The sequence below is a fragment of the Mastomys coucha genome, unplaced genomic scaffold (assembly GCF_008632895.1).
Source record: "Mastomys coucha isolate ucsf_1 unplaced genomic scaffold, UCSF_Mcou_1 pScaffold22, whole genome shotgun sequence".
NCBI lineage: Eukaryota > Metazoa > Chordata > Mammalia > Rodentia > Muridae > Mastomys > Mastomys coucha.
This window is the reverse complement of record NW_022196905.1, coordinates 173,687,099-173,699,601: the sequence shown is the minus strand read 5'-3', so window position 1 is coordinate 173,699,601 and position 12,503 is coordinate 173,687,099. Positions and strand designations below refer to the sequence as shown.

Genomic DNA, 12,503 nt, shown 5'->3' with positions numbered 1-12,503 from the left:
TTTTTTTAGTTCTTTTTATGTTCTAGATAATATCCCCTGTTTGGATGTATAGAGTGTTTATGGAAAAAAGTCTCTACCATTCTGAAGGCTGTCTCTCTATAGTGGTTATTGATTCTTTTGCAGTGGAGGCATTTTCTAATTCCATGTAATCCTGTTTTTCAAATTTTTGGAAACTGGAAAATTTTGTCCTGCTACTAGATTCTTTTTTTTTTTTTCAGAGAGTCATTGTCTATCCCTTAAGTTGAAATGTTTTACTTGTGTTTTCCTTAGTATTTCAATGACTCAGATCTTACAATAAGATCTCTGACACATTTGAATAAATATGTTATTGTAAAGGATGAGAGATATGGATTTAGTTTTATTCATCTACATGTGAAACTCTACCTTTCTCAACATCATTTGTTCAAGAAGGTATCTTTTTTCCAGTGTATATTTTGATACCTTTGTGAAAAATTAAATAGTTGTAGTTAGGTGTGATTATTTCTGGGTCATATATTCAATTTCATTGCTCTACATGTCTGTTTTTTGTACCAGTACCATAGAAAGTTTGTTACTATGGCTCTGTAGTATTATTTGAGGTCTCATATTAGGATTCCTGTGGCAATGTTCATTCTACTTAAAATTGCATTAGCTCTGTGATCTTTTGTGATTCTACATGAATTTTATAGTTGTTTTAGTTCTATAAAACTTCTATTTGAATTCATAATGGAGATTTAAATAAGTCTATAGATTGCTTTTGGTAATGCATCCATTTTTATATTAATTCTACTAATCTATTAGCATAAGGAGTCTACTCTCTACTATCTTCTTTGATGTTTTAAAGTTTTAATTACAGAGGTTTATTTCTCAGATTTTTGAGAATATTGTGAATGGAATCATTGTTTCCTAGGTTATATCTAAGCAAAATGGTTACTGGAATATAAGAGTCTATTAGTCTTTGTGTTCTTATTTTGTACCTTGATACTTTAGTAAAATTCATGTTAGATTTAAGCATTATTGGTAGGATTTTCTAAAGTTATTTATAATGGTTTATGTGATTGATAAATAGAGACCCTTCAGTTCTATGATACATCTATAAAACTTGTAGTGGTATATCTGAATGACTCTGCATCTTTATTCTGCAGAACTATGTACATGTCCATGTTTATTGCTGCACCACATACAATGGGCATGAACTAGAACTATCCTATGTATTGTTCCTAAATAATATTATAGTTTCCAAGGATTTCAGTGACTTGTTCTGTTTCTGTTTTTAAATATCATATCAGTCTCCTAAGTCCTTTAAATACAGGAGTCTCCAGAGACCCTAATGAAGAGATGAAGAGACAATATGGATTTCTGGAGTGCCTTACCTCTCCTCATTCATCTCTTGATTTGAAGGATAGTTCCATAATTTAAAAGCCTAATCATATCAGACATTCATAATGGAGACATATGATCCCAGAATAGAAAACATAACGTAGGAAGGACATATATGCATCTAGTTAACTAATGGTAAACGAAAGATTCCTAGGTCTTTGGAATGTTGGATCATGTTAGAGTTCATGTGGTTATAATCTGGCTTATTAATAAATTAGTTTTTCATAAACATCCTTGGTAGAATCAGCTTATATTCGCCTGTATAGATGTTCAAATTTCTTGATGTACACTGTCTTTAGAGAGACTTATTTTAAGTCAGGAACACATGCTTACTCTTACTATTACAGAATGCCTATTTTTTGCTTACCTGTGAAACTAGTCAATGAACTGGTTCAGTGCACTCAAATGGTTATACTCATTATAAGCCCATTCTCTTCAAGTACAATAATTTAAGTTTGGTTATTGAGAAGTTTAGTTAAATAGAAAACACATAGTGGATACTTCTGAAATATAAGTTGATATCCTTTTGCCCAAATCATCGTCAGACCATCTTGTTCCAAGTAGCTTCTCTGCTTCTCTTCCTTCTGATAATCTTATTCTAAGGCATGCTACTGTAAAAAAAAAAAAAAGAAAAAAAAAAAGAGTCAACCTCAACACAAATAAGGGTTTCCTTAATCCATGAAGTACAATTTTATCTATAGAATCCAGCTCAGTGCACAATCAACAACACAGACTTAGTAGAAACTTCTTTAATTGAATAATTAGATGTGTTGGTGATAATATATGCCTTTGATCTTATTCAAAGATAAAACGAATGAGTGAATTCTCCTTTTAAAGCCTGGCTCTTCTGGTCTCAGCAAGGTTTACCTTCTGACTACTACTAGATCAGCAGCTTTCTTTGATAACATTTCACCAGCTACTGTATCACACAGGTTATCCCAGACAGTGAGAAATGACTTAGAGATAGTAAATTCTCTGCATCTTAAAATAATCTACTATAAATCATGTGTATGGGCATAAAGATAGAGGAAGCTATGGATTTTTTTCCTGGCAATAATTTAGAATTTGAGTTGGTACACAGAAATACCCCTCTATTCTCCCTGCTATAAAAAAAATAAAATCAAATCAAAACCTTTCATATTGAATTTCAGTGAAGCTTGCAGCCAGCACTTGCTCCATTAATTTCTACATACGGGAACAATGTGGCATGATTACTTACCAGTGACAGAGTCAGTGGCTTTATAAATAGTGTATTTAGAGGCTAGAGTGGACAAAGATGGGCTCTTAACTATTGTCAGTCCTCTTTCAAAACTCACCTTTGTAGTGAGTTGGCTTGCTCCTTCAGCTCCACGTGCACACAGACACATACAGGGTCACTAATTATTATTCCTGTGTTCATGTAGCCTGAGGAGGAATTAGTAAACCCTTTCTAATCTCTTGGTGGTCCACTTTCACCAAAAAGGTTGTATCTTACTGTAAGCTAAATTGGCCTTGCTTTGTCTGTAATAAAGTTGCACCTATGCCCTGCATTTATGATTATAAAATCATCAAAAGCTCTCTGCTGATTCTGTGTATTTGGGCAAGTATATGAGCAGTGTCTTTGAAGGTGTAAGTCAGATCCAAATTGCTAAACCAAGTTTGTGTGTATGACACTAATAATAGAAAAATATTCAAGATTTTATTACTTACCTACAATTACTTTGCCTGTTCATCACCTATTAATAACACTAGATTATCTTAATTTTATTTTTAAAAAGATACTTATATTGTTACTTGGAATGCCTGTGAATAACCAATGTGGGATATTTTAGATTTATATTTTTGGGGTCACTGTCAGTGTGGCAGTATGGTGACTGTACTCTCCTGTTGAATGATCTCACTCTCAGGCCTTGTATTCAGTATTATTTTTTAAGTTAAATGTGAACAATGATGAGTGGTGTTTGTGTGTGTGTGTGTGTGTGTGTGTGTGTGTGCATGTGTGTGTCTTGCTTTCCTATCAGATAATGTTTAAAGAACTTCATATAAATTAATTGATTCTTCCAAGAACCACTTAGAAAACACAAAGCCAGATGCCAAGCTAGTCAGGCTGGCTTCAGTCTTAGGCTCTGCTTTGCAGTGGCATAGGAGGTGCTGAGCTGTCTGCTGTGGTCTTGAAACCAACTTATCTCAGAAGCTTAAGGCTCAGTGAGAAGACGTCTCAGTGCACATGTGAACTATGCCTCCCTGGTGCAGGTAGCTAGCTACCTAGAATCTATTATTGTCTTGTGAATCTATTATTGTCTGTTGTCTTCTCTATAAGCTTTTCATTTCCACTTGCTTCTACATACACACTCATGAAACTCAGTAGGTAGAGGGACAGGTAGGAATGGAGAGAGGATTCTCCTGCCCAAAGAGGAGTTCCAAAAGGAGAACCCACTAATGTGCCAGCAGGCACTGAAAGGAACATCATGAACACATGACTAAGGATGTCCTTAACATGCTTACATTACAAGTGCTTTTCTGACATCCCTTGGAACTTCAGCTTATTCACCATCCATAGTGTTAATAAAGCCTACCTCTAAAATAACTAACTGATGTCAAAATCTAAAATACCTCTGTAACTCTGGCACAACTAGAGGGCTTGGTAAATATCTTTTTACTTTTCCTGTTCCACTGGGTTTTAAAAAGAAACATTGAGAGTGAGTTTCAAGGACTTTATAACAGATTGAAGTAGATGGAAACTAACAGTGAGACTCCCAATAGGACAATGTTCAGGGAGTGAGAGACTTTAAAACGCTCAGGTCTAAAAGGGATGTCTTTATCAAATGTCTCCCTTCAGTGTTCAGAGAGCTATGTGGGAGAGGAAGTGGAAAGATAGTGAAGAGTCAGAAAGAGTGAATAACTCAAAGAAAACAGTGTTTTCCAGACACCACAGAACTAATACACATAGGAACGCAAGGATATTGTGGCAGCACCCTCAGTACCTGCACTGGCTCAAGCCTGATGGGGTCCCAGCCCTAAGAGAGACAAGTGGTAGACTCTCATCCCTAACAAAGAAACTATAGCTGATCTCAACTTACAAAGGAAAAATGTTTTCTCCCATGGAATCTTACTGGCTACAGTAATCACACTTAAGGACAGGCCCCCATGTCCAACAGTAAATGACCAACATAAAACAAACTCAATGCTATTTTTGAAGATTTTTTTTTGCCTCATATTGCTTTGGTTGGGCAATATTTTTGTCTTATTGGTCTTTTGCTTATTATATACTATGGTTTCCCTTTTTGTGGTTTATGCATTTTGGTTTTGGTGCATGTCCATGTCTGTGTGACTTGAGCTTTTTATTTTTCTTCTGTTTTTCTTTGTTTGCCTGCTTTTTTTTCAAAGAGAGAAAATGAAAACTTTTGTGGAGTTAGGTATCTATGAAGGTGGGCAGGACCTGGAGTAGTAGGGGAAGGGAAAGCATGACCCTTTATGAATAAAATCTCAATTAAAAACATATCCCAAGACTTCTACAGACTCTTGTATTACCCACCCCTCTCCTCATAAGTCTTTTGTAGGCAGCCGTTTGGATAGATCGTCAGCGGCCGCTTAGATGATCGTATCCAAGATGGCGCTGGTTCCTGATACACTGTAGCAACAGACTATTCTGTGCATGCACCCCTCCCGAGTGGGTGTATACTGCGCATGCGCCCTCCCGAGTGGGTATATACTGCGCATGCGTCCCTCCTGAGCAGGTGTATGCTAATGAGGGTTTGACAGGGAACCAATCCTGGAGGACTTGGTGGCTCAGGCTCGGGTATATAAGGAGCTGTCTCCAGACAGTCAGGGCCACTCCACGGAAGCAAGCAGACCTGCAGCACCTAGGAAGAAGAAGCAGAAGAAGAAGAAGAAGCAGAAGCAGAAGCAGAAGCAGAAGCAGAAGCAGCAGAAGCAGAAGAAGCAGCAGTAATATTAAGAAGAACCGTGCCACCTAGGAGAGCTGACACTTAACCTAGGAGAGCTGTAACACCTAGGTACCTTAAAGAGCTGTAACACCTGGGTACCTAGGAGAGCTGTAACAAAAGAATATTCCTGAGTAAACCATCGAGAGAAGAAGTCCAGGTGTTCGGTCGTTATTGCTACAGATAAGGAAGAAGAAGCGCGCCACACAGTCTTTGAGTTTATTTTATTATTTATTAAAATTTTAATTGGGCCACCTTTTTCATGGTCTTGCAAACTTACTAAACTCTTGGTATGCCAGATGTACTAGAATAACAGTCTCAGGGTTCCCATAAGGCATTGCTTCTTTGTTCAAATCTCATGTTCATGAACTCATTTTCTCTGTGTAGTATTAACATGAGTCCTTTATACTTGTTTCTAAAGGAGGTGTGCTTTAGCCATTGCCATCTTGGTTCAATTCACTGTTTTTGTTTGCCACTTAAGTGATTGATTGCTGGTAAACCTACAACTAAGGAGGCTGTTGGAAATAGTTACAGGCTGATTTTCAAAGGATGGAAATCTTACCCTTCTTTGATAGTCCTGACCAGTAGATGAGCATAAAGACTGTAAGATTAGAAGTTTAGGCTTTCTTTCCCCACTTTTCTAAGAAAATTACTTTGCTTATAGATTAAAATCTCTTTAATTGCATTCTGACCACAGACTTTAATTGCATTTGGTCCATTAGAACAAGTCACCATATGCTTATGGTTAATACACTTGATACATATCTGTTGACTGACACTGCTATTCATGAAGTTGAACACATAGATTTGTTTTTAAAGATTTATTTATTTATTTCATGTATGTGGGTACATTGTCACTGTCTTCAGACACACCAGAAGAGGGCATTGGATCTCCTTTACAGATGGTTGTGAGCTACTATATAGTTGCTGGGAACTGATCTCAGGACCTGCAAGAGCAGTCAGTGCTCTTAAACACTGAGCCTTCTCTTCAGCCCAAGAACAGATAGATTTTAATGTGTTTTATTTCGTTATTTGAGGATCAAGCATCTGTTCTTAGAATGGAATTTCCCTATAATAACATGAACTTAATTTATTATATATCTATAAGACCTGATTGTATCCTGTTTTGGTTATAGCAGAACAGAAATTAAGACAAGCCAATTCTGAATCTTGTTCAGAAGTATTTGTGTTTTTATATATTAAACAAGATTTATTTTTATATTCATTTCTCAGTTTCAGCCAGTCCTGCATCCCATGGTAAAACATTGTGGGACAAATATGTTTTTAAACTTTTACCTGTACTTATCAAAATATTGCTTCTCATTATTCCCCAAACAATGAAGTATAGCGGATATATTTACATAGTGTTCATATTGTATTGGGTATGATAACCTAAGGATGATTTACAATTAATAGAGGGTGTACATACGTCACATTCAGGTGCTTCCCTGGACCTTTTGTTAATGGAAGCCCTAAAGTGAACCCTCAGCCAACACTGGGAAATGACTGCAGAATTTTTACAACTATGAATATAGGTTTCAGAGACATCCTCATGACAGGAATTTATACATTTGAATCCAGGCAGGTGAAACATGAAGGATAGTCTCTTAGTCCAGAATATTAAGATGTCTTGCTGGGCATGTAGCTCAGTGTTAGAAAATTTACCAAGTAGGCAAATTACCTTGGATTTGAGTCCCAGCACCTCAAGTAAAAAGCATAGAGTAACCACACCACTAATGAGACTTTTTCACACAAATTCATTTATCTCTGTTTAGTTACAGGCAAGAAAGTGTGAGAGCACACAGGTTCTAAAGTTAGTTTATATCCTTGTTTTAGTATATGATAATTTAGACTGTAGAAAACATGGTCAGGATACTACTTGGTCCTTTGGGTAGCATAAATTCTGAAGCTTAATTGACAAAATGATGAATTTCTTTTATACCTGTGCTCAGCCCTATTGACCTGTAAGTGAGGAAGGGCAGCTCATTAGAGGCATGATTCTTTGTGTTTATATTTGAGTTCATTACCAGAACCTTCCTTGATATTTACATAATACTGTAGATATTAAGCATTTTATGATGCCAACTTCTAACAACTATTCATTAATGTGCAATGTATGCAAATCCTTCTGATACTTGCTTCTCATGAGGGCTTGAATTGCAGCTTTAGACTGCTGCAGCTGAGAGCATGATGAATGTAAGGTGAAACAGAATACGGTGTGAGGGTGTAAGGTGGATATCATGCATCTACCTAAAGATAAAGACTTTAAGACTCCACACAAGTGTTGTTTCCATTAATGGAAAAGTGATGACCACTCAACATTTTACCTGTAACCAATAGGCTTGTTAAAATTCCATTGATTCCCTTGTTCATTGAATTAGCACCAGCTGCCTACTTGAGCTGGGTATTACAGTGCTTCTGGCATCCATCTCAAGTACACAGACAGTAACAGAAACATCTTGTATTCTTCTTTTCTCTGGTGTGTGAATGAGAGGTGAGCACTGGCTGAAAGAAAGCATGCTGGGTATCTGAGGTTTCTAAAGATAATGGGCAGCCAAATGGGCATCTCCCTTTTACTTACATTTTTTGAATATGGAATTTTACTTGTATACCAACATTTTCTATTGATTTTTATCAACATTTCTAGCTGTTTAAGGTGATTTTTAAACATTTGCTACCAAATATCCTTTCTGCCTATGAGATATGGTATACTTTCTAAATTTACCTAAGACCTCAAAAGCAATTGAGATGGAAGTTTCTCTGCCTTATGTTTCTATTCTTCTGCTATATGACATATTTCATTCATTCATTCATTCATTCATTCATTCATTTATTCAACAAGTACTGATTGAGAAGGTCATCATAATTGTTATCATCATAAGGATGCATGGGTGAGATTAGTTACGTAACAATAGCAGACACAGCCACTGTCCCAGTGGAACACCCAACCTACAGCCTTGAATGTGTTTGTGCAAGCAGCCAATACCACAAAGAAGACACTGCAGTTCCATTTACTGACACAATTTTCTTTTCTTTCCTTTTTCTTTTTAAGAGACTTAATTCATTTATTTTTCTTGCATAAAAATTTTTATGTGGTAGCCACAACTGGAGCCTGGGTCCTCTGAACAGGGACTCTGGTGTGGGGTTTCGCAAGATGATCAGTGAATTCCTGATAAGGAGACTTGATGAACACAGTCTTTTTTCAAAGGACAGGGGTCAGGTAGCTGTAGGTCTTGGAGATGGCATCAAATGTGGCCTTGGCAAAGTTACCCAGAGTGGCAGTGCAGCCTCTGGAAGAAGTGTAGCAGTCATCTATACCAGCCATCATCAGGAGCTTCTTGGGAACAGGAGCAGAGACAATGCCAGTGCCTGTGGGTGCAGAGATGAGATGCACCAGCACAGAGCCACAGAGGCCTGTCATTTTGCATGGAACAGTGTGGAGCTTGTGAATCTTGTTCCCCAGTAGCCTCTCTGCACAGGGATGATGGAAAGCTTGGCCAAGATGATGATGGCACCTCAGATGGCAGTAACAACCTCCTTGGATCACTTAACACCAAGACTAATGTCATCATTGTAGTCCCCAATAGTGACGAAAGCCTATCTGGATAGATCTGCTGCAACCAGAAGAGACCATCTAAATACTACCAGATCCAGTTTCCATATGTTGGTGGTCACTGTGCCTGTCAAAACCATTAGCAGGTGGAACTTCTATAGAGGTGTTCATCATGGTTTCTACTGTCATTTCTGTGACCCTCTGATTTCCCCACTGGCTTATACATGTCTGTCGAACACTGACAAGGCATTTTCCATAGCGGTGTCAGTCCTAAACATGGAGCACACAGCCTTGTTTCAGGACCATGGCCGTAGACATTTTTGTTTTCTAGCATAATGAAAAGGCTTGGTTAGAGAATATTATGTTTGGTTTGAATGTCAACTTGCTACAAAATAGAACCACCTGTGGAAGGACTCTTCCTAGAAAAATCATCCTGATTATTTTCATTGACATGAGAAGACTCTCCATGATTGTGATTGGCACTCTCTGGTAGCAGCTCAGAGAACCAAAAAGAGTATTCCAAAAGGAAGGGCATATCTCCTTTCCTAGCCAGGCTTTCCCTCTTCCTGCCCAGATGATTGCCTTGTGGTTATTACTGCTGCTGCTGCTGCTGCTGCTGATGATGATGATGATGACAATGATGATGATGATTCCTCTGATCTCAGCAGAACCAGCATTTCTAAGCTTCCATTATGATAGGGAGCCATGGCTTCCCAGGAATCTTCTAGCATCCTGGTGCCAACTTAAGACTACTGATGGAGTAGACTCTGCTTTGTGAACTAAGAAACTGCTGGTTGCCTGTCTGACTCCTCTTATTGAGAAATAACTATTCTGGGACTATTCTAACTGTTGAGCCACCAAAGCTCAAGGGTCTAGTAACTCCGAGTTCTCTGAGTCTCCAGTGCAATTTGGCTATCGCTATTTTTCTAAAGCTCACTTAATGACTTAATGAACAGGCTTATGTCCTTTGCTCTGCTGCTCTACACAATTGACTAAAACAGAGGATTTGCAGGTGCTCCTGCAGTAACTGCTCAGAATGAGTGAGATCTGTGCTTGCCACAAGATCTGCTAAAGATTTTAATATTCAAGATGGAATCCTTCTAGGACTTTGAGGGAAGCTCATCCATCACTGGGAATGCTGTCCATTATAGAAAGGAGGGAGAGAAAGAGAGAGAGGGAGAGGGAGAGGAAAAGGGAGAGGGAGAGGGAGAGAGAGAGAGGGAGAGAGGGAGAGAGGGAGAGAGTAAGGGAGAGAGGGAGTGAGAGAAAGAGAGAGAGAGAGAGGGAGAGAGAGAGAGAGAGAAGGGGAGGGAGAGGGAGGGAAGGAGGGAGAAGTTCTCTTATAAAAGTAAATGGAGTTTGTGGGTTCATAGGATTCTTGATCGGAGTGATGAAGTGCAGATGTTCCTCATCTGTGTATACACTCAGTGATTCCTAGCCTTGTGGCAATAACATGTCACAGTCATAGATACTAATTAGGTATTTAAAGGACTCAGAGATTCAGAAGGAGGGGAGTGCTCCTAAAGGCCAGGAGTGTTTGGATAACACACAGATGCCACTGGCTTATTCTTCCTTCTGAAGGGAAAGTCATGTGGTTGGCAAATGTTTTCATTTGCATAGGATTCATGGAACTGGCAGAACTCTTCGGTCACCACCCAGGTTTATGTTGGCATGGATCAAGTGGTGCCATTCCTATGGAGAACAATTCTTCCCTTAGTAGATTCAGGAACATGGTCTGATAATGTGACCTATATAAAAACACTTGTTTTCCTGGCAGAGTCCATAGGGCTAAGTGAAGGAAAGCAGGGGCAAGTGAGTCCCCCTTTCAGGCGAGGCAGTGCGATGTTTGTCCTTCACCTCTCATCTCCCCCAATCAGCAGACTTCTATGTTATAACCAAAGAAATGGCTGTTTCTGTTGTCAGAAATGACTGCCTGTTTATTCATAATCAAATAGCTAGTGAGGTGGAGCTGGAGACCTACACTGAGGGGTTCAAATGTTAAATAAAGTTCACTGTCCTATATGGCATAGCTGTACACCTGAGTGTCTCTCAGTGAACAGTATCTATATAAATACACTCGTGAAATGTCAAAGTACCATGAAAAGAACATACTGACTCTTATGTTTCTAGGAGAGAGCGATGACCTCATTTCAGACATTTACATGAACTTCAACCTGAGGTTACCCTGATACACATGGCTAGCTTATTCTTCGTTGCCATGTGGAATATCAGTTGTCCAGCAGGCAAATACCAAATGTCATTCCATTCCTTTCTCTTGTTTCTTGTGAAAAGCCATGGTGCAATATTTTTCTCTTCTTAGCTTTGACTCTAAAGGGTAAGGCATATTGTAAGATCATAAGAGATGCTGAGAGCTTTGGGTAAGGTATGCTGTAGAATCATTAGAGAAGCTGAGAGATGTCTGGCTTTTGACTTGCCATCACCCCAGCCTATAGGGACATGACATTGCAGGTACCTGAGCTTTCTAAATGTATTACTGATAGAGATGGGCATGATGGATTCTTGTGTCTCCCTGCAATGAAACATGTGGATCATAATTTCCATAAGTCTGTGTTGGGAATGAACTTCTTTAGCGTATATTTTTGTTTTGAATTAGAGGTCTCTGAGACCATTAGTGAGGGAAAGCTAGCTTTTTAGAAAAAGGTAAGAAATGTAACATAGTAAAAAGAAGCTTTCATGGTGACCTTCCTAATGGAAGTCTGATACCAGAGTGATTCAACTTGCCACCGCTTCAGATAAATGTCATCATGCAGGCTTCCTTCTCATCTTATCTCCCGAATCCTTGATTTCCAGTCCTCTCTGCCTGCTCATTTAGTTTCTGGCTCTCTGGTAGGCCTTCATAGGCAGGACCCTATCAGGATCCACCTTCATTTCTGCTTCTGTGCTATTGTAGCACTTGTACTCACTGGGAAGCCTTGCTGTGACCCCCAGTGAGTGGCATCCTCCCAGTGGTATGGCCTTTTTACAGAGCAGCTATGCTTTCTTGTCAGTCCTTTTAATATTCACATTCTTTACATTTGAGGGCATGCAAACCTTATGTCAGTCCTTTGTTCTCCACTGCAATGGTTTTTCTCAGGGACCCTCCACAATGCCTATTACTAAAGCTGATCAATATTTATTTTCTGCAGTATCTTCTGATACTGGGTAACTGCCCGTTCATCACTGTATATGCTATGAACACTGCCCATGAGAAGAAAATAGTGTCAAAAAGTAACTTAGTCTCACAAAGAGTGCATGGGCTGAAGATTCAGTCTCAAAAACTAGAAGATTCGGAACTTGTACCACAGTGTGTTGATAGAGAAGGAAAAAGGAAAAAGGCGAAGCCTTCAATCCAGGCTGTTGATTAAAAGACATCTTTTCCTTCTCAAACTGCCAAGGGCTATTACTAAATATTTGATGGTGTCTAGAGAATCACATTTGTACTGGGGAACAGATTTAAGAGTTTCTCTAAGAAAATGCCTTTTAATTTCCTGTGGTTACTATCAGTTTAAAAATTAGACACTGTTCTTGTAAGGGTGGTGGGAATATTCTGTGAGCCCTGACTTATGAAAAAAGATGGTGTGTCCTGAAATATTTGAAAGTTTAGAAATCAAAATTTGATAGGTTACTTATTTTTTTTTTTAATATAACCAGAAGCATCAAACTCACAC

The 12,503-nt window shown here is 38.6% G+C and overlaps 1 protein-coding gene and 1 pseudogene across 5 annotated transcripts in view; one reads left to right on the top strand and one right to left on the bottom strand.

Annotated features, from left to right (window-relative positions):
• Nrg1 (neuregulin 1) overlaps positions 1-12,503 on the top strand; it is a 1,068,405-nt gene that overhangs the window by 231,375 nt on the left and 824,527 nt on the right. The window lies entirely within an intron of this gene.
• The window catches only part of LOC116070735, a 17,743-nt pseudogene continuing 13,610 nt past the window's right edge, over positions 8,371-12,503 (bottom strand).